This window comes from Pelodiscus sinensis, chromosome 31, assembly GCF_049634645.1.
Source record: "Pelodiscus sinensis isolate JC-2024 chromosome 31, ASM4963464v1, whole genome shotgun sequence".
Classification (NCBI taxonomy): Eukaryota; Metazoa; Chordata; order Testudines; family Trionychidae; genus Pelodiscus; species Pelodiscus sinensis.
In genome coordinates, this window is record NC_134741.1 from 6944917 (window position 1) to 6967968 (window position 23052).

The following is a 23052-nucleotide window of genomic DNA, read 5'->3' on the forward strand; positions in this document are numbered from 1 at the left end:
AGTTTCCCTGAGCTACTAGGACTCAGAGCTGTGATGGCTGAGTGGTTAAGGTGTTAGACTAGAAATCCAATAGGGTTTACTTGCACAAGTTCAAATCCTGCTCACAGTGAAGCCTGTGTTTTGGTCACACCCCTTCCTAGGGCAAGAAGGTACCCAAACTCTGAGACTCCTGAGAAGAACATGCCAGTCCCATCAGAAGGGACACCTGGGCTACTTCTACACTTGTAGATTCTTGCATGAGTAATATGCAAATGAGGCTAAGTGTGGAATATTGCTGAGCCTCATTTGCATAGCTAATAAGCCACCACCACTTTTTTCAGAAGAGACTCTTGCACAAGAAGGAGCCTCTACACTGCCCCTTCTTGCACAAGAAAATGCTCCAGCGCACACACCTATTAATTTTCACTAAACACCATTATCAGACTACCCAGTGCACATTCCTACCTTCCTTTGTGCACACAACATACCTGGGGCTCTAATTACTGGCCACCTGCCTTTCACACAGATCATTGTGACTTTCAGGTACATTCACATGGCAGCTGTTTAAACATAATGTGCTTCTATTGCATGATCAGCTCCAGAGTCTGGGAGTTAAGGAAGGGCACCGCCCAGCATGGGGCTTGTACTCATGACTCTAAGATTAAGAGTGTCATGCTCTACCAACTGAGCTAGCCAGGCTGCATGTGAAAAGTTTCCTAATATCCCATCTCAGGGTAACAGGAGCCAGGTGTTCTCCACTGCCTGACTCAAGGCTCTTTCTTGCCCCTAATGTGGGGTTCTGGTCTGTGGAGAGGTTTGAACTCGAACCCCTCTCCCGACACACCCACTTCTTTCCCCACAAGGAACGGCCCCATTTCCATCTCTCCAGGGACAGGAGAAGGGCTCTGGCCTGTTCTCTGCAAAGTGCTCAGCCTGTTTCATTTTCTGCAGGAACGAGTGGGATCCATGTGCCCTGTTCCCCAGTGAGAGGTATGTGTCCTCTTCCCCCTTTCCACAGACACAGCAGGCCAGGGGGCTATGAGCCTCCAGAGGCCCCTTCCTACTTGGCCTCCCACAAAGCTGGGGTGAAAAGCTGCTAGACCCCAGCCCTCCTGGGCCAGGCCATGGCAGAGGTAGCAGGATTCACTCCCATCTTCTCCTGCCCATGCCCTGGTACTGAGGGGCCGGCCCCTTTCCTCCTGCCCCAACTCTTATTCCCACAATGCACTTTGTGCAGGGGCCCTTGGTCTTTCTGCCAAGGTGCATGGCTGGGAGCCGGGAGCCTTCCCCCATCCCCCCTCTGACCCGTTCACACTGTCTGGCTGCCTCCAGCACAGGCTAAGCTCAGGGGTCAAGTGGGTGACCTGCCCTGCAGCTGTGATGGCATCAGGCCCTTCCCGGTCAGTCTGGAGATGGATCTCCAGGGGGCCTCAGACAACCAGCGAGAGGAACAAAACTCTCTTAATTGAACTTCAGGCCATGGAAGCTGAAGCACCTGAACCGTAACAACCAGAGGAATCTTAGTAGGTCCCACTGAGATTTGAATTCAGATTGCAGGATTCAGAGTCCTGAGTGCTGCCCCTTACACCATGGGACCTGTGGTGCAAAAGTGGAGTGGGCACTTCAACTCTCAGCTCTCAGACTGGCCTCTGCTCTCCTGGCTCCCTCCAGCTGCTTCATCTCCCAGGACTCCCTGTAAGAAATGTGTCACTTTCACCCCTGGGAGCAGCTCAGCCATGCAAAGGGGCTGCCTGGGGCAGGACATTAGCCCTGGAGGGCAGGGGTGGGTGTGGCAGTGACATCACAAGGGCCTTTCGCAGCCCCTCAGCTTATTGGGTAAAGGAGGTTGGGAGGTGATGACCTCACAGAGAGTCCATGACAGTGGCCAGGTGGGACAGACTGAAGGGCAGGGGCCATCTCAGAGCCCCCCCCCCCCCCCATGGCTTTGCTGCAGGGAGTCTCCTTGAGAGTTGCCCTTGAGGCCTTTTCGGAGCCTTCTCCTTTCCCATGACTAACTGACCTAGATGACAGACGTCGCTGTGGAGAAGGGAAGAGCCTCCAAGAAGACCTCGGTAAATGCAGCAGGGGAATTAGCTCAAGTGGTAGAGCGCTTGCTTAGCATGTGAGAGGCAGTGGGATTGATGCCCACATTCTCCAGCTGCAGCTCAGTTCTTATCCCTTATTTTCACTGTCAAGGGCTCAGAGACCTCCCCCCCCCTTCCTACCTGCTCTCCCAAAAGAGACAGACCTCGCTCCCCTTTCTTTGCCACCAGCAATTGCCATGCTGCAAAGCAGAGAGTGGAGATATCAGGCTCTGTGGTGCAAGGGAAAGCATGGTGGACTTATAAGCTGCAACAAAATACAGGACTGTGTAGCACTTTAAAGACTAACAAGATGGTTTAGTAGATGATGAGCTTTCGTGGGCCAGACCCACTTCCTCAGATCAAATAGTGGAAGAAAATTGTCACAATCATATATATCAACGGATACACTTAAAAAAACCGAACACATATGAAAAGGACAAATCAAATTTCAGAACAGAACAGGGATGCAGGGGAGGGGGGAAGGTAAATGTCTGTGAGCTCATGATATTAGAGGTGATAATTGAGGAAGCTATCTTTGTAATAGGTAAGATAACTAGAGTCTTTGTTAGGACCCCGCCGTAAAGTGTCGAATTTTAGCATGAATAACAGTTCAGAGGATTCCCTTTAAAGTGCAGTTTTAAAAGGCTTTTGAAGCAGGATGCAGGTAATTAAGTCTTTGAGATAATGTCCTTTCTGGTTGAAATGGCAAGAAACTGGTTTTTTCTGTATTTTGTTTCAGCTACCCTAGACTAACATGGCTACTTTTCTATCACTATTTTAAGCTGCAGTGATTCATGTGAGCCCAGCTAGACGTTCAAAGTTTGTGGGTTCAAGTCCCACGAGTGTCACTTTAGCTGCTTTCTCATTTCCAGGGTGTAGCGTTTACAGAACAGGCAATGCTTAGGGTGAAACTGGGTTGGCTTGAGTCCAGACAGTTCCCAGCAGACCCCAGTGAGGATGGAGGGAAGGGCTGGTTCTTGCACTTGGGGCTGGGAGTTGTTCTGAAAGGCTTCAGGTGCCATTAGATCGTTTTATCCCTCCCTGTCTCCTACCAGTGCTGAGCAACACTCAGGCTATGTCTGCCCTACACTGCTCTTCTGGGAAAAGCTACGCAAATTTCAAAACCCAATTTGTGCAGCTTTTTCTCCTGCTTTTGGGGGGGGGGGGGCGGGGGGAAGAGGCTTTTCAGACATTTGGCCTGTTACACTGGGCAAGTCACACAAGGGAGGCAGCAGGCAGAGCCAGCCCAATGCACCAGCCTCCCAGGGCAGGGGAGGCCAAGGCACAAGCAGCTGCCCGGCCTAATTTATCTGGCTTCCCCAGGTTGGCACCCAGGGGCATTATCAGCTGACGTTACCCCCCCTGTCACATGAGCGTTGGGCTCATCAACAGGCTGGTCAGCAGCAGCTGCAGTTACCTGGGCACCGCAATAAGAGAAGACCCTCTGTTTCTGCCTGGTTTTGAACCAGGGACCTTTTGCGTGTTAGGCAAACGTGATAATCACTACACCACAGAAACACATTTTGAGGGGTGGAACTTGTCTGACTGTTCTGTTCCTGGCTCTTTCTAACACCCTGCTCTGCAGGGGAGGGGGATGCTCCTTGTGAACACTCCACCTCTTGTTCTCAGGGAAGCGCCTAATTTCCTCACCAGCCCCTTGAGATTTGTAGCTCAAAGCTGGAGCTGCTGTGGAAGGAGGTGAAGCTACAGAAGCTGATGGGGGACAATCAGCCAGCGAAGGGTTATTCCCCCCCCCGGGGCTGATGTGGCTAGAACTGAGGAGAAGAAAATCCTCTTCCCTTCTCCTCAGAAGATGGAAATTGCAGTTGGTTCTATCTTTGGTTCTACTAAAGCTGGACCCCAGGACTAGACTTTTTCTTTCTAAAAGCCTGGTGGGAACTGAGAGCCAATTGCTCACAGGCTGAGAATGTGAGTTAAGGAAGGGCACCGCCCAGCATAGGTCTTGAACCCATGACCCTGAGATTAAGAGCCTCATGCTCTACCAACTGAGCTAGCCAGGCTGTGTGAGAAAAGTTTCCTAATATCCCATCTCAGCGTAACAGGAGCCAGGTGTTCTCCACTGCCTGACTCAAGGCTCTTTCTTGCCCCTAATGTGGGGTTCTGGTCTGTGGAGAGGTTGAAACTCGAACCCCACTCCCGACACACCCACTTCTTTCCCCACAAGGAATGGCCCCATTTCCATCTCTCCAGGGACAGGAGAAGGGCTCTGGCCTGTTCTCTGCAAAATGCTCCGCCTGTTTCATTTTCTGCAGGAACGAGTGGGATCCATGCGCCCTGTTCCCCAGTGAGAGGTATGTGTCCTCTTCCCCCCTTTCCACAGACACAGCCGGCCAGGGGGCTATGAGCCTCCAGAAGCCCCTTCCTACTTGCCCTCCCACAAAGCTGGGGTGAAAAGCTGCTAGACCCCAGCCCTCCTGGGGCAGGCCATCGCAGAGGTAGCAGGATTCACTCCCATCTTCTCCTGCCTGTGCCCTGGTGCTGAGGGGCCGGCCCCTTTCCTGCTGCCCCAACTCTTATTCCCACAATGCATTTTGTGCAGGAGCCATTGGTCCTTCTGCCAAGGTGCGTAGCTGGGAGCCAGGACTCAGGACCCTTCCTAAAATATAGAAATCCCCCGCCTCTCCTGGGGGCCAGGTGAGTGACTTGCCCTGCATATGTGACAGCATCAGACCCCTCCCACCCATCTGCTCAGTGTGCAGACCAAGCCCAAGGGTAGCACCTGGGTTGTGTGTTACACAAAAGCCTCTTGTTCCCTGCCCAGTTCCCAACATTGGCTGCTGATGCTAACTTCCATGGGGGTGTAGCTCAGTGATAGAGTCTTTAACTGCAGATCAACTGGTCCTTGTCTCAACTCCAAGTGCCGCCTTGGAAAAAATTCCTTCTAGTGTAAACATTTTCCTTTCCAGTTCCATCACACTCTGGCTTTACATTGCTTGAGGTTCTTGACATTAATAAGAACCCTTAATGCAGAGCTACTCAACTTTGGGATCCCTGGCAGCCATAATTAATGGCATTTAACCAGGATGGACAGGGCAGGTGTCCCTAGTTGGTGTATCCCAGAAGCTGGGAATGGGTGACGGGAGGGATCATGTAATAACTGTCTGTCCTGAGGATTCCCTCGGGACAATGAAATTGGCTGCTGTTGTGAGACAGGATCCTGGGCTAGTTGGACAACTGGCCTGGCCCCGTCTGGCTGCTTTGATGTTCTGTTTGGTTTCTGTTCTTGTCCCCTCTGGGCAAGGGAGAAGGGACCCCTCATCCTGCAAAAGGCTAGTGCTGGTGAGCAAAGAAGCATGTGTCCTGTGTCCTATATTGTATTATTGAGTAATAAACCTTTAGATGGTAGATGCTAAAGGATTGGCTCAGCGTGATTTGTGGGTAAGATCCAGAGGGTAAATTGACCAGGATTCTGGCTTAAAGGTGAGTTCAAGGGGAAACCTCACAAAGGAGATTCCAGGCAGCCAGGCCATGGGGGTCTCTGAGGTTGCTCTGTGAGGTCACTGCTTCCCAGCCAATGAGCTGAGGTGCTGTAAAAGTTCCTAATGATGTCACTGCTGCCTTGCAGGCTCATGTCCTGTCCCTGGCCAGCCCCTTGGCATGTGTGAGCTGCTCTCCCTGTCCCCCTCACTCAGGGCTGGTTCTGGGGCTCAAGCAGGGAACATCAGAGGCTGCTCAGGGAGCCACATTGCTAGGCCAGTGACCCTCCTGTGGGGCTGTGAGTGTTGCTGTCCCTGCTGTACAGACACGACCATAGAGTCTCAGGAGGCTGCAGTGGTGGGAGACACTTCCCTGGTTTCGGGAGGTAGACGAGATTTCAAGGCCCATGATTTGGAGCCAGCTACAGATACCCACGAGGAGCAATGGTAGTTCGAACTAGGAACGGAGTTCGAACGAGCGGGGATTTAAAAATGGCAGTGCCCCGCTTATGCAAATGAAATTCAAATCCCGGGCTTCATTTGCAATTGCGGTATGCCTACATTACCCCACTAGTTTGAACTAGTGGGGTAGTGTAGACATACCCTGGCTTCTTCAAAGGGGCTTCATTAGGAGCTAAAAGCTGAAGAAGGGCCATTTAGAAGGGTGAATTTCTTTCCCTGGCAGAGTTTTCTGTGTGCCCCAGTGGCCTAATGGACAAGGCACTGGCCTCCTAAGCCAGGGATTGTGGGTTCAAGTCCCACCTGGGGTGACAGTTTCTCTCACTGACAAAGAGTTTACGCTCCTTTGGTCTCTGAAACAGTGAGCAAGGATGCTGCACAGTTGCTGTCTTCGTCACTGTTCCAGGAATAGAGTGACTTTTGCCCTGGGCACCAATATTGAGGGTGTGTGCACCTGTTTGTGTGTGAGCCCCCCTGGCACCCATTGGCTCCTGCTGAGGAGGGGAAGGTCCCCTGGCCCCATAGCTCCTCCTGGGGAGGGCTGGAGGGACCCCTGGTCTGGTATTTCCTACTGGGGAGGGTTGGAGGGACCCCAAGCCCTATAGTGGGTCAGAGTCCCGCCTGGCAGGATACAGTTTCAGTTTTTCCCTGGTGGATGCTCCAGACAGGAGGGATGCCAGCGCACTGGCCCAGGCCGGGCCGGCAGTGATGGTTTTTACGCATGCAGGGAAATTCCCCAGCTTCTCCCCCTCACAGAGCTGCTGCCTCTCCGGGAGGCGGATGAACTGCAGGTGCGGGACAGCTCCCTGCCAGCAGGGACAGCAGCCAAGGCACCAAATATCGCTGGGTCTGCAGCCAGTGTTGGGAACTGGCAGGGAACAGGAGGCTTTTGTGTCACACATGTCTCAGGTAGGACTGTGACTGGTCCAAGCAAGGAAAGTGTCTTGGGGCTAGTTTAGTGACACCCCAAGGCCGTGTCTACACAATGGCTGTGTCTAGATTTCATCCCTTTTCTGTAAAAGGTGGGGGAATTAGCTCTGGTAGTAGAGCGCTTGCTTTGCATGAGCGGGGCAGTGGGATTGACACCCACATTCTCCAGTGATAGATATTTGCTTTTTCCTTGTTTTACAGGCAGAGACAACAAGGGGGCTAAGTGCTTCTAGGGGCCTCTTTGCAAAAGGCAGGGGGCTGGTTTCTGCAGTGCACTGGGTGTCACGTTTGCCGGGCATAGAAAAGTTCCCTGGCTAAAAGCCAGACAGGCAACCTCCCAGCACACACCTGATGTTCCCTCCCCGCTGCCTGAAGACGTTTGGGAGTCCTCCTGCGTCTCCTGGAGTGGCAGCCCATCAGCGTTGTCATCCTGAAGCTGCAGCTGCTGCTGCTGCTGCCCAGGTATTTCCATCCCAGACTCCACAACTATCCCTGGAGACAGGGGCTCCCCACACCCCGGGATTCGGTCCAGTTCTTCACAGTATGCACAGTGCTGTGGTGCTTCCCCAGAGCGAGACCTGCCCTCACGGGTCCTCACGTGCCCCTCCCGCAATTCATTGACCTTGGCTCTGACTTGGTCTAGGATGCAGGAGTGGGGAGGTGGCCTTTCTCTGCAAGGCCATCAGCCATTGGGCCATATGTTAGATAATTTCATGGAGGTTAGGTCCATAAAAGCTATTAGCCAGGGGATAAAATGGTGTCCCTGGCCTCTGTTTGTCAGAGGCTGGAGAGGGATGGCAGGAGACAAATCTCTTGATCATTGTATTCGGTCCCCTCCGGGGCACCTGGTGCTGGCCACTGTCGGCAGACAGGATACTGGGCTAGACGGACCTTTGGTCTGACTCAGTACGGCCGTTCTTATGTTTTTATGTTTATAAACGTCCACATTCCTCCACCTGGACTGCCGGGCCTGCAGAGACTCCCCCTCGGATCACAGCTCCAAGAGGGTCTTTATCTCTGGCCCAGACACTGACAGTGCCTGGTGTTTCTGCCCCTTGCTTGGTCCTGTGACGTGTCCCTGAAGGGGTCTCTGGGGGCTTGTGCCTGTGACATGGCTCTCCGAAAGGCAGACGTGCTCCATCTTAGGCAAAGGACCCAGAAACAACACTTTACGGCAAAAAACACAAGGACGGCTCTTGGTCCGCATCCCCAGGCCACACAGAGTATCCAGAAGTCACTTCCCCACCTCTCCCTTGGCTGCTCTAGAGCTTAGCCCAAAGTCTGATAAACTCTACTCTCCCACCCAACAACCTCTGGGACTCCTCTCCCGCCCGGCTCCTCACACCACGGAGAGCGCAGGGCAGCCACTACCCCAGAGTCACCACTTCTGGTCTTTGCCTAATGGCCCCTTTCAGGCCCTGGGTCAGCCAAGCAGTTCCATGGGTGGCCAGGGGAGGCCTCTTCTGTGTCCCAGAAGGACCTGGGAAAATGTGAGCAAAGGAAGCAACAAGGCACCACTGGGAGTTGAACCCAGGATCTCCTGTTTAAAAAAAGCAAGCTAAGCCATGGTGCCCCCCTCAAGCTGTTGGGTGAAACTGCTCTGTGGTGTTGGGTGAATCTCCTTTATGGTCCCAGACAACACCTTTGACTCCCAAAGTGCAGCAATTTCCTTCCAGCCCTGGCAGTGTCTGCGGCTGAGCTGCACAAAGGAAGATACAAGATCCCCTGGGGGGGTCTTTGCCGGATGAACGTGCCTGAGGAAAGAAGCTGGAAGCGCAACAGACACACAAAAGGGGATGAGGGACAGTTTGAGTCGCACACAAGGCTGGTGGCGCAGCTCAGCCAGGGACCTTATCCACTCACAGAGCTTCACAGCTTCTCCACGCCCCGAACCCCACCAGGCAAACTGCCCCATGGGCTTCACCCGCACCATGCTCAGGGCCTGGGGATTTTCTGTCCTTTTGCCAGACCAAATAACTACCCCGTGCTCCTCTGGAGTCTCTGCCTTTCATGGGCCTTCTCATCCTCAGACTCCTCTTTGTCTCCAGACAGACTCTGCTCTGCTACAGCCACCTCTTGCTGTCTGTCACTCCTGGGCCTTCTAGAGTAAAATGTGCCCCTTCATTCTGACTTTGAATACCTGGGGTTTTAGGATCCAGATCTGCACCTAACACCAGCATTGGCTAGTGAGGGGTCTGGACAGCTTCTGCAGAGAAAGATACAGTAACTGCAGAGTATCCTTGCCAACTATTTCAGGGAGCAGAGGAATGCAAACTCTTTGTCAGTGAAAGGAAACTGTCACCCCAGGTGGGACTCGAACCCACACTCCCTGGCTTAGGAAGCCAGTGCCTTGTCCATTAGGCCACTGGGGCACACAGAAAAGCCAGTGAAAGAAATTCACTCTTCTAAATGGCCCTTCTTCAACTTTTAGCTCCTAATGAAGCCCCTTTGAAGAAGCCAGATACACAGAAAGGGCTGATCACACCCCTCTGAAAATCAGCTTTCCATGGGTATCTGTAGCTGGCTCCAAGTCATGGGCCTTGATATCTCGTCTCCCTCCCAAAAGCAGGGAAGTGTCTCCCACCACTGCAGCCTCCTGTGGCTCTATGGCCCTATCTGTACAGTAGGGACAGCAACACTCACAGCCCCACAGGAGGGCTCCTAGTAGCCTCTGATGTTCCCTGTGTGAGCCCCAGAACCAGCCCTGAGTGAGGGGGGCAGAGGAGGAGCAGCTCACACATGCCAAGGGGCTGGCCAGGGGCAGGACATGAGCATGCCAGGCAGCAGTGACATCACAAGGAACTTTTACAGCACCTCAGCTTATTGGCTGGGAGGCAGTGACCTCACAGAGCAACCATGGCAACAGCCAGGTGGGACAGGCTGCAGGGCTGGGGCATCTCAGAGACCCCCCTGGCCTGGCTGCCTGGAATCTCCTTTGTGAGGTTTCCCCCTGTGGGCAGAAGGGATTGAAGGTCCCATCTGGGAGTGTCTCTGTGGAGGGAAGACCTGGAAGCAGAACTCACCTCTAAGGCAGCCTCAGACCAGAGCACCCAGGACCCCTCTGCATGACTGCTGAAAGGGTTTGCCGTGTGAATTCTGTGGGTCAGGTGACGTCAGGCCTGGGCACTGAGATTATTTACCAGTTTCCCTGACTTGCTCTTACTTAGAGCTGTGATGGCTGAGTGGTTAAAATGTTGGACTTAAGATCTAATAGGGTTTCCCTCCACAGGTTCAAAACCTGCTCACAGCGAGGTCTGTGTTTTGGCCACAAGCCTTTCTAGGGCAACATGGTACCCAAACTCTGAGAAGAACATGCCTGTCCCATCAGAAAGGACACCTGGGCTACGTCTACACTGGCCCCTTTTCCGGAAGGGGCATGTAAATTTCACTAGTCGTCGTAGGGAAATCCACGGGGGATTTAAATATCCCCCGCGGCATTTAAATAAAAATGTCCGCCGCTTTTTTCCGGCTTTTAAAAAAGCCGGAAAAGAGCGTCTAGACTGGCCCCGATCCTCCGGAAAAAGTGCCCTTTTCCGGAGGCTCTTATTCCTACTTTGAAGTAGGAATAAGACCCTCCGGAAAAGGGCACTTTTTCCGGAGGATCGGGGCCAGTCTAGACGCTCTTTTCTGGCTTTTTTAAAAGCCGGAAAAAAGCGACTGACATTTTTATTTAAATGCCGCGGGGGATATTTAAATCCCCCGTGGATTTCCCTACGACGACTAGTGAAATTTACATGCCCCTTCCGGAAAAGGGGCCAGTGTAGACGTAGCCCTGCAGAAGGCAACAAGGCAACAGAGGCTAGAAAAGCAGGAGAGAACATGGGTTGCAGGGTCCTGCCTAACAATAGGAAAACCAGTCTGGCTTTCAGCAGAGCCACCTCCCCATGGACACAGCTAGGGGACCAAGTTCCTCCAGTGGCCCCTCATTCTCCCCAAAAGCCAGCCCTGGCTGGGTAAAAAGATGCTGGGCCCAGCAGCCTCCCTTCACCTGGCAGAGGCAGAAGTGATGGAGACAGGCCCAGGCGTGTGTGGGCTACAAAAGCCTCTTGATCCCTTCTCGACTCCTAACAGTGCAAACATCAGGGAGAGTAGCTCAGTGATAGACTATAAATTATATGAGCGTTACTTCAAATCCAAGGGTACGTCTAGACAACATGCCTCTGTCTCTGTCCAGCTGGCCGGCCGTTAGGGGAAACTTCCTGTAAGACAAGCAGGGTGGCTGAAGAGGGGCATCAATGGCCTAGGAAAACAATGTGCTTCCCGGGAGATGGCAGAAGAAGCAAAAAACAGAACCCCCCCCCCCCATGCGGTAGGCCAGGCCAAGCCAAGCCTGAACGTGGAATAGAGACCCAGCAGAGAAAAATGCAGAAAACTAGCAATGCATGCCACAGAGAGAAAAAGGAGTGAGAACAGGAGCAGTAACATTCCTTCTCTGTTTGCCTTGGTCATCCACCAGTCTATTTTTCACAACAAGCACCACAAAAAAGCACAAACGCAGTCACCCACTACCACAAATAATGCAGTTGAGTTTCCCACATTTGGGGAAATCACAGGGGTCAGCACACCCATAATACAATGGATGATCCTCACCCTGTGAAAACCACCTTTAGGATCATGGTATCTTCTCTACCAGGTAAGTATAAGCTCCACCTGCACAACCACCGCCTGCCCCCCACCGTCCAAACCCTTTCACATCATGGGGGACGCCGCCTCACGCACCCACACCGCCGTGCCCCAAACGCTCCCCTACCGCCTGCACCCACCCCCAAGCCACCCCTGACACCCACACCGAGCCCCGCTTGCCCAAAGCGGGCCCCACTCACCAGCCCGCGCCCGCTCCCACAAGCCTCCGCTCGTGCCGACATCTGCATACATGCTCACGCTGCTCCGCCTCTCCGCCCGGGACACGCCCCCACCTGACTGTCTGCCTGGGCCCGGCACTCTCTCCCCTCTCCGGCCTGAGCCCCACTTCGGCGGCGAGGAGCCCGGTGGCGCTGCTGCACCCCGACTCTCAACACCGCTGGCGCTCTCCCCGGCTGCGGCCTGCACACCCAGCAGGGGCTGGCTTGGGCAGGAGCCGCCACTCGAGAGGCACCGGGTCCATGCAGCTTCCACTCTCGCCCCAACACCCCTGGCCCAGCCGGGCCTGTCGCCCTCCAGAGCCGAGCGCATCCGGACTGTATCTACACTGGCCACTTATTCCGGAAAATCAGCCACTTTTCTGGAATAACTTGCCAGCTGTCTACACTGGCCCCTTGAATTTCCAGAAAAGCACTGACGATCTACTGTAAGAAATCCTTTTTCCGGAAAATTGTTCCGGAAAAGGGCCAGTGTAGACAGAAAATGGCAATCGGGGCTTTTTTGTGGAAAACCGCGTCTAGATTGGCACGGACGCTTTTCTGCAAAAAGTGCTTTTGCGGAAAAGCATCCTGCCAATCTAGATGTGCTTTTCCGAAAATGCTTTTAAAGGAAAACTTTTCTGTTAAAAACATTTTCGGAAAATCATGCCAGCGTAGACGTAGCCAAGCAGTATGCAGGTAATCAAATCGTTGAGACAATGCCATTTCTGGTTGAAATGGCAAGATACTGTTTTTCTTTGTGTTACTGTCTGATACCCCTTTTGTGTGCATTGATTCTTTGGTGAAGCATCTGAGACATTTGTCCAGTTATATACATTATCTTACCCATTACAAAGATAGCTTCTCCAATTATCACCTCTAATATCATTAGCTCACAGACATTTACCTCCCCCCTCCCATCTCTCCTCTGTTCTGAAATTTGATTTGTCTTTTTTATAGGTGTTCACTTTTTTTGATTGTATCCTTTGGCTACGTCTAGACTGGCATGATTTTCCACAAATGCTTTTAACGGAAGGCTGTGTCTAGACTGGCCAGTTTTTCCAGAAAATCAGCTGCTTTTCCAGAAAAACTTGCCAGCTGTCTACACTAGCAGCTTAAATTTAGGCAAAAGCACCGACGATCTCGCGTAAGATTGTCAGTGTTCTTGCGCAAATACTATGCTGCTCCGGTTCGGGCAAAAGTCCTTCTGCACAAAGCTTTTGAGCAAAAGGGCCAGTGTAAACAGCCCAGATTTGTTTTCCCCAAAAAGCCCCGATCGCAAAAATGGCGATCAGGGCTTTTTTGCAGAAAAACGTGTCTAGATTGGCACGGACGATTTTCTGCCAAAAGTTCTTTTCCACCAAAAGCATTCTGGAAAATCATGCCAGTCTAGACATAGCCCCTCTTGTTAGCACTGCATAGTTCTATTTTTTGTTTTAGCTAGACTAGACTAACACAGCACCTACTATTATAAAAGGTAGCACACCATAAGGTCAACAACATTTTCAAATAAACACAGGCAGCTACAAGCCTCACTACAAAAACTAACAGTTCAGTTCTGTTTTTTTACACCATTGGGTAGCTTCACTAGAGCGAAGCCTCAAAAAATTGAGTACAAACTCATAAATGTTCCTCTCCACGGAAATCTTTAGTAAAAGGCGAAAGATTCATACGATCTGAAGAGAAACCAGAGTATACCACAGTTGCTGCAGAGGCACTGCCAGAAAAACGGCATCTGTTTCTCAACTCACGGTGGCTACACCGGACCGTCTGCAAATCCCCACCCCTTCTGCAGCCTGTTGCTCTGCCACGCTGATAGCCCGAGTTTTGCGTGGGAGCCAGGGGCTTTAGGAGCAAACTCTGCCCCATGGACGCGGGTGGTGAATCACTGAGCGCAATGCATCATGGGTATGTAAATGAGCATCCCTGGGTACACCAGAGCGCGCGGAGGAGCCCAGATCTCCGAGCTGCGGCTGCAGCCCCTAGCTCGCTGCTGCGGGCCGGGCTGGGCAGCTGCTGCCGGTCCCACCGCTGTTCCGGGCGCAGGCCGTGTGCTGGTTCCCTGCGGGCCCTCGGGCCGGTAGCTTGGGGGTGCCGGGCTCCGCGCTTCCCTCGGGAGGGGCAGGCGGGTTTGGGGCTCTGGTCGCTGCCGCGTGTAAGGGCCGGGGCACGAGCCGCTGAACTGCCCTGGGGGAGGGTGGGTCAGCCATGGAGCCTACAGAGGATCCAGCCCGCCCCGCGGCAGCAAAGTTGGCGGCTTGTCCCCAGCCTCCAACGCTGCAGCCTGCACCTGCGGCCCTTCTCTGTAGCCCGCCCGCTGTGATCGAGCCAGACCCCGGGACACCCGAGTGCGATTCTCCCCTGCCTGGGCCAGCTGGTGCTGCCCCCGGTTTGCTCGCGCTGTTTAAACACCTCAGTCTCCACCCCTAGGAGCTTCCGCTCCCTAAAGGAGCCGGGTTGGTTCCAACCTTCTCAGGAACGTTCACAGCGCGGAACAGAACAGGAACAGCCGTGCTGGTGACGAAACCCTGGCACGGGGTCTAGCGCGGGGTTTGTAACCCCCTCGTCTGGGAGCGTCACTGGAACAATTCTCTGACACGCTGTGCTTCTATTGCATTATCTACACAACGAGTTTTCTCAGCAAAGAAAAGTGCTAATTTGGGTCTCATTTGCATGAGTCATGATCTTATTTGCATATTTTCTGGCAAACTGATTTTGCGCTGAGGGGCTTGTGCCTCGGCCTCCTCTGCCCTTGGTGCCGGCTCTCCTGGCTGCCCCTGAGCGCTGCTGGCCAAAGGAGGCAGCAAGGCAGGAGAGGGGGGAGGAGCAAGTCCCGCTGAGGCCGACAGCTCGGGCTCAAGCCTCCAGCCCCAGCACAAAACCTTCAGCCGGGCCCGTGTGGCTCCCTCCTGCCCCCGCACACGCTCACAGGGGGAAACGTGCCCCATGTTCCATCCCCGCGCCAGGCCTGGGCAACGGGCTCAGCCCTCCAGCAGCTCACAGGGCCTGTGAGGGACAGACTGAGAGCAGGGCCCCACTGACACCCTCCGTCCTGCCCCACTGGCCTGCGTGCAGCGCTGGCACGGGACAGGCAGGAACGGCAGCTGGGGAGAAAGCAGCTTGGACTGACGGGCGAGTCTCACTTGCTGACCAGACTCCCAGGCCCTGATCTCTGGGGCCAGCCCCCCTGTGGGTCAGAGCCCCCGGCCACAATGCTACTCCAGGGGGCCTGGTTCCAGGGCCACCTAATCCCAGGGCTGGGGGGCTGGAGGCCTTTGCCCTGGAGTCTCAGAGCTCCCCCAGTGTTGGCTGCCAGGAGGGGGAAAGCTTCTCCTCAGGAACCTCTCCCAGGGCAGTGCCCCCAGCCCAGTCCCTGCCCATTGCGGGGGCAGGTAAGAGAGACCCCCCCCCTTTCCCAGCAAGCAGCCCCCCCCCTCCCGGGGCTGTAGGAGGAGCGGGGTTCACAGCCCCTTGTCAAGCCCTGCAGACATGGAACTGTAATGTTACTGGTCTGGCGAAAGTTTGTGAATGGGTTTGGCTGTCCATGCTGTAAAAACAAAGGGGGGCTGGCCCAATGCAGGTTGGGGAAAATACTGGGTGAAAGTCTCTGTGTGTGTGAGTGGGGGTATTTTTCCCATCAGGACTTTGTCCCTCGAAATCCCCGCGGACGTTGGGTTTTGTCTTGTTTGGTTTCCCTTTTCTCTGCTTCCCTCCTCACTGGCAAGGAGGGGGCAGCTCTCTCAGCCTTGCAGTGGGAAGCCCTGGCACAGAGATGGGATGGGCAGATGCTCTGAGAGGGAGTCCCTGGGCTGTTGGAGAGAGAACTTTCTCATGTCTGCTTTGCTCAATGCAACCAGGATAGCCGAGTGGTTAAGGCGTTGGACTTAAAATCCAATAGACATTTGTCTGTGCGGGTTTGAACCCAGCTCCTGGTAACTTCCTGATTTGGAGAAACTTTGAGGCAGGTGGTGCTTTGTCCTGCTGTGAGGAAGGGGACTGGACTTTAGCTCTGAAGGTCCTTTTGGCTATGTTTGCAGTGGCAGCTTCTTGTGCTAGAAACATCCACACTGCCATGTGTGAGCTGTGCTTTTGAGCAAGAGCATCCATGGCAGTGTGGACACTCTCTAGTGCAAGAAACCCCTGTCCCGTGTCCACACTGCCCTCTTACGCAAGCGCTCTTGTGCAAGAGGACTGACACCTGGTAGAAAAGAGCAGAGCTGTTGTGCAAGAAGCCCTCTCCTACCACGCTTTACAGTAAACCTTCTTGCGCAATAACCCGTCAGGCTACGTCTACACTGGCCCCTTTTCCGGAAGGGGCATGTAAATTTCACTAGTCGTAGTAGGGAAATGCGCGGGGGATTTAAATATCCCCCGCGGCATTTAAATAAAAATGTCCGCCGCTTTTTTCCGGCTTTTAAAAAAGCCGGAAAAGAGCATCTAGACTGGCCCCGATCCTCCGGAAAAAGTGCCCTTTTCCGGAGGCTCTTATTCCTACTTCAAAGTAAGAATAAGAGCCTCCGGAAAAGGGCACTTTTTCCGGAGGATCGGGGCCAGTCTAGACGCTCTTTTCCGGCTTTTTTAAAGGCCGGAAAAAAGCGGCGGACATTTTTATTTAAATGCCGCGGGGGATATTTAAATCCCCCGCGGATTTCCCTACTACGACTAGTGAAACTTACATGCCCCTTCCGGAAAAGGGGCCAGTGTAGACGTAGCCTCAGTGTAGACACAGCCCACCTGTGTAGACACAGCCTTCCAGTTCTAGTCCCGGTTCTGATTGGCTGAGCCGGGGCCAGTCAGAGGGAGGAGACTCAGGACTTTGTTGTTCTCCTTAAGTACCAGCAAATGAGCCAGAACCAATCGACTGCTCGGGGAATTGTTCTGCTTCTTGCCAGTGCTTGTCGCTGAGCAGCTCCTGAGTCTCTCTGTGTCCCGGTGCTTCTAACCCACTGGCTGAGCCATCCCTAGGCTGGGCTGTGGGGCTGTAGCTCCTTTCACACACTTTATTCTGATCCGTCAGGGTGTGAAACTCCAGACTGACGGCAGTTTCAGCATCAGGCTTCTGGGGCCTGTTCTTCAATCCTCCCCCCCCCCCCACTAAGTCACCCACCCCCAGTCTCTTCCAGCACAGCCTGCCCCAACCTCCCCCCACAGGGCTTCCACAGGGGCCTCTGTCCCAGGGGGAATGGGGAGCCCCTGCCCCCGGCACCCACCCACCCTGCTGCTGCTCCCCCCAGAGCAGAGGATTCACCCGGCACAAGTAAGTGCCTCTGTCCCCCCTGACCCCGGCTGCTGGGTTCCCTCCTGTTTAGCTGCCTGGTCCCAGGTAAGGTCACATGAGACTGCTCATATCACCCCCTCAGCAGGGAGCCCTGGGCAGCCGCCCTGCTCGCTCAGGTCTCAGGCTGGCAGGGCCTGCAGGGATACTGGGTTTGAATGACAAGGTGTTGGAGCAGCTATTAAAAGGCTTCTTCCTTGACAGGGGCATTGTGCTTGTGAATTGGCTATTTCTTGGTTGACTGGTGCTTGCATATGCAGCTGGGCTTTAGCAAAGCAGAACGATGCGAGTCGTGAGTAACCCAGCGCCTCTGGAAATGGGACTGGAGTAAAAAGTACAATATTGTCTAAAAAAAATAAAATAACTTGAATAAAAATCAAAGTATGACAAAAATAAATGACTTGAGTAAAGTAGAAATACCCAAAAAAGGTTGTGAGTAGTGTAATCAAGTATTTCTACTTAGTTACTTTCCACCTCTGCCCGGCAGGCAGGGGTACTTGGCCCATTGCTGGTCTGTGGACTGGCAGTTTGTTACCACTGACTTAGAGGAGCCCCAGGAACTGCAGTTTCAGGAAGAAACAGCAGGAGATTTTGATTGGCTGCCAGGTGCTCCACATGCTAATCAGGAGGTGTGTTTCTGTAAACAGGGACACGGAGCATATTCTAATATACAGATTTGTAAACCTGGTGGAGCGTGTTTGAATGGGACAAGCACTTTGCTTAGATTATTTCTGTTCTTTAGTTTTCTAAGTGTTGTGTGAAAACATTCCTCATGAGGAGAAAGTGAATGAACGTGAGTGTGGGTGTGTAGGAGCAGGCTGCTGTTAAGACTGTACTTTCAGGGATCATTTCTATAGTTGGAACTAGAGAACTGCAGCTGAAGGTGATTGGTTTTGTTAACCATGAGGATGAGTGACAATGTTCTCTCTTAAGCATGAAGCAAGCAGACAGTGTTGCTTTAATGTAACTGCTGTATGCTGTTGATGATTGTTTTTCTTTTCTGTTGAGAAGCTGGAGGTAGAGAGCACAGGCTGAGTGGCTGGCTACTGTCAAAAAGTTCAAAATTAGTTTTGAAGTAGAGAGGAGGAGGAATTTCACTTTATCATCCTGTCCTGGCTTTTCTTGAATTCCTCGTTTGACATGTGCTACTCTGGTCCTGATCCTGATGTCTTTATGCTGTTCTCTCACTTGCTTTTGGGTCTTTTTCCATGTGCTTTTCACACAGGACTTAGCCAGCCTCTTGGATCTGCTTCAGGCCTTGTCCCTCATCTGTTCCCTAGTGGCCTTGGGGGAGACAGATACTAGCTGCAGCCAGGTGTTAATTATCCCTTGGGTTAGTGTCTTTCTCCCATAACTTGTAGCTAAGATATTTGTTAGTAACTGGCAGGCACCGCGGGGGCTCACACCTGAACAGAGACACACGACCTCAATATTGGTTCACAAGACAAAACTCACCCTGCTCCTGGAACGGGAACGCTGACGAGCAGTGAGGCCCCCTCCCTGGCAGCACCGAGCAGTGAGAGCTGAGTGTAGGGGGGAGGCAGGCCCATGGGGAGAAGGCTCCATGACTGTGTCAGAGGGAGGCTCTGCCCTGGCCAGTGGGGAATCGTTGCCTCTCCGAGGGGCCCAGGTCTGGTGGGTCATTTCCCCAGGTTACTGAGTGGGGACTGGAGCCAGGTCTGTGTTGTCTCCTTCAACAACCAAACTGAACCAATGGATCTTGTGCCGACCTGACACTGCGCTGGGCTAGTGCTGTGTGTGCCACAGAGCTTCCTGCAGGGCTGCCCACATGGGAGAGGAAAGGGGCAGTTAGAGTCACCCAGCTCTGCCCCTTCTGAAAATGGCAAGTGCTGTCTTAGCCGTTAGGGAGAGGTGGGAAGGATCCTGAAGTAATCTCTTGGGTCACAGCTGCTGTAACATGTGATAGTGAAAAAAATGGCCAGGCAGTTGTCATGTGAAAATTGAGGCCACCTTCCCTGACTGGGAATCGAACCCAGGCCACAGCAGTGAGAGTGCTGGATCCTAACCACTAGACCATCAGGGACACATGAAACAGGCTTCTTTGCTCACCTACACTAGCCTTTCACAGGCCATTTTCTGTCCACTTCAGGATGGGGGGACCATTGTCTCTTGTCCAGAAGGACAAGAACAGCCAAACAGAACATCAAAGCAACCAGACTGGGCCATGCCAGTTGCCCAACTAGCCCAGGATCCTGTCTCAGGACAGCAGCCAATTTCAATCCTCAGGACAGACAGTTATTAAGTGATCCTCCCAATCTCCCATTCCCAGCTTCTGGAATACACTAGCTAGGGACACCTGCCCTGTCCATCCCGGTTAAATGCCATTGATTGACTTTTTCTGCATTAAATTATCCAGTTTTGTTTTGGGGCTTCTTGTAGATTTCACTTTTGCAACATCCTCTGGCAAGGAGTTCCACTGGGTGCAAAAATGCTTCCTTTTGGTCTATTTTTAACTTGATTACTTATCAGTTTCATTCTGTCACCCTGGTTCTTTAGTAGGAGGAAAAATACTTTCTGCACCCCTGTCATCATCACATAAACCCCTGTCCCGTCGCCCCTTGCTTGTCCCTTTCCCAAGCTGAGAAGAAGAAGTTCCATGAGCTCCTGGGAGCTGCTGTTCCAAAGAAGAGGCATTTCCAGCGGAGAAGATGGGAAAACTCCCTCTCGGGCACAAAGGCAGCACTTTTCCAATGGAGCTAATTCTGCCCCACCTGCCCCCTGCCTCCAGTGTTCCTGGCACTGCCTGGCCCAGGAGGGCTAGTGTCCAGCAGCTCTCTGCCTCAGTGTGGCTGGCTTTTGGGGAGAGCAACTAGGAAGTAGGGGGAGCTAGTGCAGCCACTTAGCCCCTGGCTGGCTCTGCCAGTAAAAAGATGATGATGATCTCCCTGAACACTGGAGAATGTGGGCATTGATCCCACTGCCTCTCGCATGCAAAGCGAGCGCTCTACCACTTGAGCTAATTCCCCCGCTGTGTTAAGTTTGGCCTTCTTGGAGGCTCTTCCCTTCTCCACAGGGACGTCTGTCTTCTAGGTCACTTAGTCGTGGGAAAGGAGAGGGCTCCAAAAAGGCCACAAGGGCAACTCTCAGGAAGGAGACTCCCTGCAGCAAAGCCATGGGCGGGGAGGGCAGCGGCAGGGTGTGGTCTCTTTGATGACCCTTGCCCTGCAGCCTGTCCCATCTGGTCATTGTCATGGACTCTCTGTTAGGTCATCACCGCCCAACCTCCTTTAGCCAATAAGAGGTGGTGCTGCAAAAGCCCCTTGTGATGTCACTGCCACACCCACCTCTGCTCTCCAGGGCTAATGTCCTGCCCCAGGCAGCCCCTTTGCATGGCTGAGCTGCTCCCAGGGGTGAAAGTGACACATTTCTTACAGGGACTGTTCTATTGGGCACCACCCTTTGGGGGGGGGGGGGAGGATCAAGGCAGGAAGTTGGGGGAGGGGTTGTGATAGGACAGTACCTTTAAGAAATTAAAATGTGGAGTGTGGGCGACTCAGGGCAGGGATTTGGGGAGTGTGTGAGAGTGGGGGGGAGGGGCTCAGGGCAGGGGTGAGGATGTGGAAGGGTAGAGAAGTCAGGGCACACGCAGCCTTTGTTGCTCACCTGGGTCGGCTGGCAGCTGACACTTTGTTCCTTGCTTCCCTTCTGATGCTTCATCTCTTAGGGTGCCCCGCGCCTACCCCGTGCTGAGAGCCAGGACCAAGCAGGAAAGAGGCGGCTGGGCCCTCTTGGCGTCACGGTCCCACCCCCCATCTTCCCACCACCATCAGCCACAGCCCCTGTCAGCCAGTGGGTCAGCCCAGGAAGGGAGGCAGGAAATGGGGCCAAGTAGTGAGTTAGGGTGTGAGGGGCAGGCAAAGCTCATCTTGCCTTGCAGGGCCACCAGCAACAGCATGTGTCTTGTGCGCTGCTGTGGAGTAAAGCATCCCTGAGGGAGAACCCTGCCCCCAGGGCTACGTCTAGACTGGCCCCAAATTCCAGAAAAGGGATGCAAATCAGGTAAGTCAGCATAGGGAAATCCGCGGGGGATTTAAATATCCCCCGCGGATTTAAATAAACATGTCCGCTGCTTTTTTTCCGGCTTGGAGAAAAGCCGGAAAAAAGCGTCTAGACTGGCCCGATCCTCCGGAATAAAGCCCTTTTCCGGAGGATCTCTAGGAATAAGAGATCCTCCGGAAAAGGGCTTTATTCCGGAGGATCGGGCCAGTCTAGATGTTTTCTGGCTTTTCCCCAAGCCAGAAAAAATAGGTGAAGCTACAGAAGCTGACGGGGACAATCAGCGGGCGGAGGGTTATTTTTTCTCCTCCCTGGGCTGATGTGGCTAGAACTGAGGAGAAGAAAATCCTCTTCCCTTCTCCTCAGAAGATGGAAATTGCATTTGGTTCTCTCAAAGCTGGACCCCAGGACTAGACTTTTCTTTCTAAAACCCTGGTGAAAACTGAGAGCCAATTGCTTGCAGGCTGAGAATGTGAGTTAAAGAAAGTTATCACCCAGCATGGGGCTTGAACCCATGACCCTGAAACTAAGAGTCTCATGTTTTACCCACTGAGCTAGCCATGCTGTGTGCAAAAAAATTCCTAATATCCCATCACAGCATAACAGGAGCCAAGTGTTCTCCACTGCCTGACTCAAGGCTCTTTCTTGATCCTCATGTGGGGTTCTGGTCTGTGGAGAGGTTTGAACTCAAACCCCACTCCCAACACACCCACTTCTTTCCCCACAAGGAACGGCCCCATTTCCATCTCTCCAGGGACAGGAGAAAGGCTCTGGCCTGTTCTCTGCAAAATGCTCAGCCTGTTTCATTTTCTGCAGGAACGAGTGGGATCCATGCGCCCTGTTCCCCAGTGAGAGGTGTGTGTCCTCTTCCCCCCTTCCACAGACACAGCAGGCCAGGGGGTTGTGCACCTGCAGTGGCCCCTTCCTACTTGACCTCCCACAAAGCTGGGGTGAAAAGCTGCTAGACCCCAGCCCTCCTGGGCCAAGCCATGGCAGATGTAGCAGGATTCACTCCCATCTTCTCCTGCCTGCGCCCTGGTACTGAGGGGCTGGCCCCTTTCCTGCTGCCCCAACTCTTATTCCCACAATGCACTTTGTGCAGGGGCCATTGGTCTTAGTGCCAAGGTGCGTGGCTGGGAGCCAGGACTCAGGACCCTTCCCCCAATCCCCCCTCTGACCCACTCACACTTTCTGGCTGCCTCCAGCACGGGCTGAGCTCAGGGGCCAGGTGGGTGACCTGCCCTGCAGCTGTGATGGCATCAGGCCCTTCCAGCCCGCCTGCTCGGTCTGGAGATGGAGCTCCAGTGGCCTCAGACACCCAGCAAGAGGAACAAAACTCTCTTTGTTGAACCTTAGTGCATGGAAGCTGAAGCACCAGCACTTTGTAACAACCAGTAGAGTCTTAGTAGGTCCCACTGAGATTTGAACTCAGATTGCAGGATTCAGAGTCCTGCGTGCTGCCCCTTACACCATAGGACCTGTGGTAAAAAAGTGCAGTGGGCACCTCTGACTCTCAGCTCTCAGGCTGGCCTCTGCTCTCCTGGCTTCTCTCCAGCTGCTTCATCCCCCAGGACTCCCTGTGAGAAATGTGTCACTTTCACCCTTGGGAGCAGCTCAGCCATGCAAAGGGGCTGCCTGGGGCAGGACATTAGCCCTGGAGAGCAGGGGTGGGTGTGGCAGTGACATCACAAGGACCTTTTGCAGCCCCTCAGCTTATTGGCTAAAGGAGGTTGGGAGGTGATGACCTCACAGAGAGTCCATGACAGTGGCCAGGTGGGACAGGCTGCAGGGCAGGGGCCATCTCAGAGCCCCCCCATGGCTTTGCTGCAGGGAGTCTCCTTGAGAGTTGCCCTTGAGGCCTTTTCGGAGCCTTCTCCTTTCCCAAGACTAACTGACCTAGATGACAGACGTCGCTGTGGAGAAGGGAAGAGCCTCCAAGAAGGCCTCTGTAAATGCAGCAGTGGAATTAGCTCAAGTGGTAGAGCACTTGCTTAGCATGCGAGAGGCAGTGGGATCGATGCCCACATTCTCCA

The 23052-nt window shown here is 53.5% G+C and overlaps 1 protein-coding gene and 12 non-coding genes across 15 annotated transcripts in view; 5 read left to right on the forward strand and 8 right to left on the reverse strand.

Annotated features, from left to right (window-relative positions):
- LOC142821516 (uncharacterized) overlaps positions 1-23052 on the forward strand; it is a 369045-nt gene that overhangs the window by 44947 nt on the left and 301046 nt on the right. The window lies entirely within an intron of this gene.
- On the reverse strand, positions 3509-3581 carry TRNAV-AAC (transfer RNA valine (anticodon AAC)). The gene has a single exon. It is a non-coding gene; the product is annotated as a tRNA-Val (tRNA).
- Positions 4012-4084, reverse strand: TRNAK-CUU (transfer RNA lysine (anticodon CUU)). Its single transcript has one exon. It is a non-coding gene; the product is annotated as a tRNA-Lys (tRNA).
- On the forward strand, positions 6198-6270 carry TRNAR-CCU (transfer RNA arginine (anticodon CCU)). Its single transcript has one exon. It is a non-coding gene; the product is annotated as a tRNA-Arg (tRNA).
- Positions 9189-9261, reverse strand: TRNAR-CCU (transfer RNA arginine (anticodon CCU)). The gene has a single exon. It is a non-coding gene; the product is annotated as a tRNA-Arg (tRNA).
- TRNAL-UAA (transfer RNA leucine (anticodon UAA)) lies at positions 10058-10139 on the forward strand. Its single transcript has one exon. It is a non-coding gene; the product is annotated as a tRNA-Leu (tRNA).
- Positions 11367-11530, reverse strand: LOC142821693 (U1 spliceosomal RNA). Its single transcript, XR_012898382.1, has one exon. It is a non-coding gene; the product is annotated as a U1 spliceosomal RNA (small nuclear RNA).
- LOC142821680 (U5 spliceosomal RNA) lies at positions 13308-13423 on the reverse strand. The gene has a single exon (XR_012898369.1). It is a non-coding gene; the product is annotated as a U5 spliceosomal RNA (small nuclear RNA).
- TRNAL-UAA (transfer RNA leucine (anticodon UAA)) lies at positions 15580-15662 on the forward strand. The gene has a single exon. It is a non-coding gene; the product is annotated as a tRNA-Leu (tRNA).
- Positions 17829-18042, forward strand: LOC142821659 (small nucleolar RNA U3). The gene has a single exon (XR_012898347.1). It is a non-coding gene; the product is annotated as a small nucleolar RNA U3 (small nucleolar RNA).
- Positions 18975-19046, reverse strand: TRNAE-CUC (transfer RNA glutamic acid (anticodon CUC)). Its single transcript has one exon. It is a non-coding gene; the product is annotated as a tRNA-Glu (tRNA).
- TRNAA-UGC (transfer RNA alanine (anticodon UGC)) lies at positions 19917-19989 on the reverse strand. The gene has a single exon. It is a non-coding gene; the product is annotated as a tRNA-Ala (tRNA).
- On the reverse strand, positions 22427-22498 carry TRNAQ-CUG (transfer RNA glutamine (anticodon CUG)). Its single transcript has one exon. It is a non-coding gene; the product is annotated as a tRNA-Gln (tRNA).